Source organism: Sceloporus undulatus, chromosome 2 (genome assembly GCF_019175285.1).
Source record: "Sceloporus undulatus isolate JIND9_A2432 ecotype Alabama chromosome 2, SceUnd_v1.1, whole genome shotgun sequence".
Taxonomy (NCBI): domain Eukaryota; kingdom Metazoa; phylum Chordata; class Lepidosauria; order Squamata; family Phrynosomatidae; genus Sceloporus; species Sceloporus undulatus.
Genome location: NC_056523.1, coordinates 119,673,319 through 119,679,890, shown reverse-complemented (window position 1 = coordinate 119,679,890; position 6,572 = coordinate 119,673,319). Strand labels below are relative to the sequence as shown.

At 38.9% G+C, this 6,572-nt stretch overlaps 1 pseudogene; it reads right to left on the bottom strand.

Annotated features, from left to right (window-relative positions):
* Positions 1-1,797: 1,797 nt before the first annotated feature.
* Positions 1,798-2,476, bottom strand: LOC121920392 (annotated as a pseudogene).
* Positions 2,477-6,572: the final 4,096 nt, after the last annotated feature.

Here is a 6,572-nt window from a genome sequence, read left to right as displayed (position 1 = left end):
TCTTCCTTATGGGTCTTTTGTATGAGTTCTTGTGTGTCCTTAGGAGGAGAATATTATCATAGATGGCCCAAAACATGAAGTAGAGTAACTAACTGACTACCAGTCTTGCCATCTGATTAGGTCTGTTCATCTCCCTTCCGACCAAGTTTGCTTTTGATTCCCATCCTGCATTGCTTGCACCTTTTCCTCCAGACATAGGCTTTTTTTATTAGACACTGACCCATCTTCTACCTATCCAACCATGTTAATAATTTTAGGGTGGAAAAATTGTGCCAGAAGAGCCTCACTGATAGAGCTCCGATGCTGACCTGTAGCTCACATTCAGATATCTACTGGCTGTTGGGCATACTTCTGTTATTCTACATCCAAGAAGATTTGAGTGGACCTTTGTCTGAGAAATGAGAAATTGAAATTCCACATCATATCTAGGGAGAACAATATTTTAACAGACAGCCTCATCATTGGGAACCGCGTAACTCTTAAAACATTGAAACAGCAGGAAATCTGATTTCTTTTCCACTTTATCTGCATGCCATTTGTTCTGTCACTAACTCCCCTCCCCCCAATAGCTTTCAAAGGCTCTGGAAACCTTTGAGTTAGATTTGCTGATAGTTGCATCAATGAGACAAGTTTTTTTTTTTTGGTGGCACTTTAAAAGTCACATGTTATAACTGGCAGTTTTGAAATTACAAAGTTTCCTTTGGTGTAGGCATATATTGTCAATTCATGCCTTTGTAATTTCTTAAATGAAATGTATTTTTGACAGTCAGAATGCTGGACAGACAGTCTTTTGTTTCAGACATAATGTAAATTGAATAAAATGCCAGTGAATAATGTTTTCATGCTGTTACATAAATGCAAAGGGGGAAGAGGGCAATAATTTTATTTTATAATTACTTTCCAAAGTGAAAATAAATGTCAAAATAAACACAGAGTATTTATTTGTAAAGGAGGAAACAAGAATCCTGTGACAAGCCCTTATTATAATGCCTTGCCATTTGTTGTTGTGCCAAATGATTGATAGGTCACAGGATGAAACATTTTTTCCTCTGGGAACTATTGGACTTGAGTGAATTTCACACCCTGTTAATTCTGATGGTTGAATTCTTCCCAGCTTTTCCTATGGTTATTATTAGATATGTCCAACAATGTATTTTCATTTAAAGAACATGGAAAGAATTTGTTTACATTACTCTTAGTTTTGTATCCTTTGCTGACTCTGCAGATTTGCTTCAAGGGTATTGTATTTCCAGTGAACTCAATGTGATGTACTGGGAGTTGATACGGAGCTCAAGATAATTGCAATATTAAGAGGATATTTGGGACAATTTATCTCATCCAATTAAATCAAGCCACCCTAACTCCACAAAATTTCAAATTTACAGTCTTGAATTATTATGACTACACGCATACTATCTCACCCAACATCTGTAGAATTGCCTAATGATGGCCCACTAAGCAAGTAACCATGATTATTTTCCTTTATATATTTGTGGAGAGATCAAAGAAACACAGGCAAGTTCTTTAAAGTAATTCTGGCCATTGATTTATCTGACTTGGTATTGCCAATACTGACCAGTAAAGTTTTTCTGGAGTCTAAAGCAGGGTTTCTTCTTGTCCTAGATGGAGATGTCAAAAAATAAAACTGGAATTTTGGGGTATAAACCATGTGCTACTACTAAACAATAGCCATATCACCATTTCCACTAGCACATGCAGTCGGGATCAGAACTTCCACTCTTTTAGAAACACAAACTTCCAAGGGAAGAAAAACATTATTTTCCCATATATTTTATATCACATTTTTCCAGTACTAGGATCCATGGTGGACCACAATATGATTAAAAACAAAGTATATCTAAAGACACAAATTATGATATTCACAACTCCTTCACAAGGACCCACCTGGAACTCCCACTGTGCTGGCATAACTTCTACATTGGTGCCTCCAATGTTCACACCAGCATATAGGCAGGCTCAATAGTGGGCTGCCACAATGTCTCAACCATAAGCCTTGTCTGCTCCAGCTCTGCAGTAGTATGGAGCTTGAAGTCCAGGAAAGCCTTTAGAAGGCCAGCCAAATGGATGTCTGTCTGTTCCCAAAAGAGTATATTCTTGCTCCATCCCAAACCAGGGGTTCTGGTTAGACTCCATGTCCATAATCCTTCTACAGGTATACCTTAGATTTGTTTCTGCAGACTTCCAGTTGTACTTTAAGAACTCACAGAGAACCAACTTGTTGGAGGCTTTGCGGAAAGTGTCCCGGAACATGGCAGATGGCACAAGGTACATATCACTGTTGGAACCCTCAGACTTGAAGGTGCTGGAGCCATCAAAATTCCATTCTAGTAAGATCTTCAAGGTTCTTAGGCTCATGATCCAGTGTCCGGCTTTTACAAGGCAGAAACTCGCCAGTCCCATCTATCCAGATGTACATAGCTTGCACCTTGTCTCCCTGAGGCAGCTTCATGTACATATCCCATAAATTTTTTTATATCCCATAAAATTAAAAACCATTTAAATTACACTAGAGAGTGAAAGAGAAAAGGTAAAATACAGTCAGCTCTTGGTATCCATGGGAGATCCATTCTGGACACCTCCCCCCCCCACCCAAAAAAAAAAACCCAAAATCTATTGATGCTCAAGTTCCATTGTACCCAATGGTGGAGCATGCAAATGGCATTGCCACCATTAGTTACAATGGGACAGTCTCTGTCATCCCCAGTGGGACCGCATGCATGTGGCTGTGCCACCATTAGGGGCACCGGGACCTAATGATGCAGCGGGCATGTGCACACACCACCATTGGAGACAATGCAGGCTTGCCGTTTGCTGATGCTTGAATCCGTGGATGGCAAATCCACAGATATCAAGGGCTGATTGTACTTCAACACATTATAATGTACACACACACATACACATACACACACATATATATTTCTTTGAAATATGAATCTCAAATGTGCAGTACTCTTTGCTACAACAGCAGCACTGCAACAATATCTGGACCTCTTTAATGAAATGCAGGATGCTATAACTCAGAGAAACCTGAAATGAGTACTGAGAGAGTAGAAACTGGGCCAGCAATAAGTAGCTCTAGTGTTTGTACTTAAATCAGTGTGGGACTGTCCTGTGTGTGTGCCTGTAGAGGCTAAGGGCATGGGAGGAGATAATACAAATGGCAAGAGGAGAACAAAATGGCAAAGCCCAGTGGTGCTGGAATGGAAATAGTCGGAACTTTATTGGCCTAGATCCAATAATCAATGAACCCCCCTTGTTAACTCCCATCTTGACTACTGGAAGAACCATTTAGGGTGTTGAGACTAGGTCCTACTGCAGTGTGCAGTACTGCGTCATTCCTTTCCCACCACCTGGGAGTGATGCTGGTGTGCCATCACCTAAGTGCCTCATCCCACATTCTCTCCCGCAGGTCCTTTAGGACCATATTGTTTGGAAGCAGATAAGCTTACTGTCTCCCAACAAAGATAGACCTTGTCCAATGTCCATAGTACTTCACATTGTAGAGGTGTGACAAGATATAAAATGCATTAATATGAAAGAAAGCCAAATAGGCAAATATTTATGGAGAAGGAAAAGAAAACCTCTTTGAGCTAGACATCAATTGAGGCCACAGACAAAATTTCTTGCCTGTGGAGTGGGCAGCTAGCTGAGGCCACAGCTAGCTTGTTGAGAATCCAAAGCACAGAATGGGCCAAGGCTAGGGCACCAAACTGGAGTGAAAAAGTTTTTCCCAGATTCCCCTCTGGGAGTGCCATCTGCAGTTGCCTATCAGGTTGTTGACTGGTCAGCTGGCTATGCCTACCATGTTACTAGGCTACTAGGGAAGCACTACTGTGAGGGTTGAAGAAAGCCCAACTTATTTCTCTGCTTCTCCAGTATGTCAAATGGCACAAAAATCTCCAGGTAAGCAGGAACTCGGGATTCTGCCATTTTTTAAAAAAGCAACACATTACTGTATAGGCAGTGGCTGGCTGGCCAGGCATATATATGTACCATTACTTAAAAAAAAAACTTTAAAAATATATCATTCTTTGCTACAGGAAAACTGAGCTTCTCTCAAGTATGCAGCTATCGACCTGGCAGCAGAAGCAAATTCAATTTTGTACTTGTAGTCATGATGGCATTATGACCAAAGTAAGTTTAAAATGTGATGCTGCATGAGCTCCATCCTTTAAATTAGGATCTGCATACTCTGAATCTGTCTGTTCTCTCTCTCTCTCTCTCTCTCTCTCTCTAGCATCTTGTAGCACCTTTGAGACTGTCTCAAAGGTGCCACATGTTCTATCTCTCTCTCTCTCTCTCTCTCTCTCTCTGTGTGTGTGTGTGTGTGTCTGAAAATGTGAAAGTGTTGGAAGGCCTGGCATAATGGATGGAGAAAGGAGAAGAAAAATATAGTTGCCTGCTTCTCAGCCCTAACATGTGCATATGTTTCTGTATGTTTCCATGAATCTTTATTGAGGACACTGCAAATCTCTTTATAGGAGGTAATTTTGTTTGATACTATGAGAGGCATTATACCTTTTTTTTAAAAATTGCACCATTTGTCAGGGCATTGCTTCTCTTCTCTAACTATTGCAGCTCTGTGCTCTAAGCAGGGCATATTATTAATTTCCACAAACAGGGCAATATTTTATATTTATACCTTAAGTCCAGGACTATACTGGTGAATGTTTTCATTTCTAATCACAATTTTGCATTGTTTCCTGATAATTGTTATTTTATCAAAAGGGAACCAGAGTATTCATTTTGATGCTTATATATTTTTACGACTGCAAAATTCCCTCTAGACATTTAGGTAAAGGAGCAGCAATTGATAATCCAAGAGGTTTCCATTTACCTATTTCTGTAAATGCCATTGAGATGGAAGACTTGTAAGTGGATCTGTTCTTTTCTCAATTTGAAATTCATGAGAGCAGACATAAAACAGTTATAACTTGCAGCACTTTTCTTATTAATAAATATGAATGTGGAATATTAAGGTTGGAATAAGATATGCTATTTCTTTTATTCTGATTTTAGATATGTGGAAGAATGAGTGAAAGGGCTAGGCGGCATTCTCATTCTTTGTTAAATACTGTACGGTCAAGGGTTGTTAAGATGAATTTTGGAAAGAAAAAAATAACACCCTTCTTAAGATGAATTTTGGAAAGAAAAAAATGTTGGCATGACAGAAGGAGAAAGCTTCAGTTCTGAAGATTGAATTCTGCATGGGTTTTTGTGCATGTGTGTTTGTGTACTGATGTTTTTACATAAACATGCATATAGTTACGCATGACCTGTAGTACTCTCAAGCAAAGAGAAAAGAATTTAGGTAATTTACTTTTAAGCCAGTTGCTTCCTTCACATCAACTTTAAAAAGTGTTCTAAACTTTAGAGTGCCAATTTGTGGTGATGTCCATTTACCCACAGATATGCCACCAAGACAGAGGCTGCTACCACACTGAGAAGTCAATGCAGCTTGACACTGATTTAATTGTCATGGCTCAGTGCTACAAAATCCTTGGATTTGGAGTTTGTTTTGGTACTAGAGCTCTCTGTCAGAGAAGGCTAAATATCTCACAAAACTACAAATCCCAGAATCCCATAGCATTGAAAGCCACTGCAGCTAATGTGGTGTGAAACGCCATTCATTTTGCCATGTAGTTGCAGCCTTACTGAAAACATCAGTGTTCCACCCTTGGACTCATCCACAAAGTTGGTTGTGCCTCTAGTAATAGCAAAATGGCTAGGTTTTCCTCTGTTGCTTGCAGTCCCAGATGCAGAAGACTCTCCTGAAGAGTTGTAATTTGCTCCATACCCCATTCTAAAATTTATATTTCTTGGGACAAATAGAATCCAATAGAGGATAATTAAAGGAGGATGTATCAACAGCAACCAGTCTAAAAAACTGCTAAGGGCTCTTTTATCAGGAAGATAAAACTCTTCTGGAAGAGTTTGGCTATGAAGGCAGATGCAAGGTTCTGGCCTCACTCTTCTTTGTCTAGAGACTATTTGCACTTTATAAAAATGAGCAAAAAGCTCAGGGACACAAATATTCATATACAAATGCACACACTGTCAATCCAATGTGAAAGACACATACTTAAACCAAGGGACTTCCAAGTGCTTAGATTTTCTGGATCATGCCCCAAGTGGTTTTAGATATTGAATGAGCCATACCACATGCAAACCAGCACAGTCAGAATGAAAATTAATTCATTCAGTAATTTTTGTATTTATTTTTAACTGAATTTTTCCATTATATTAAATATAGCCAGGTGAATAATGTATAGTAACAAAAGAGATATATAACCAAGTGGGCTGATCTCAAATTTAATTATTGTGGGGAAAATAACATCACTGGAACTTCTTTTTATTAGATGAAATTCATCATAAGCTTTTCTCCTTTTCTTTCTAAAATTTCTATCATTCTATTCACACAGTGTTAGGAATCTTCTTAACCAGAGGTGGAGTATTTATATATTCACTTTCATCTCCTCAATAAGACAAGACAAATTTTTCAATATTGTTACTTTCAGATTAGGTTGTTATCGAAGACACAACATGAGGGG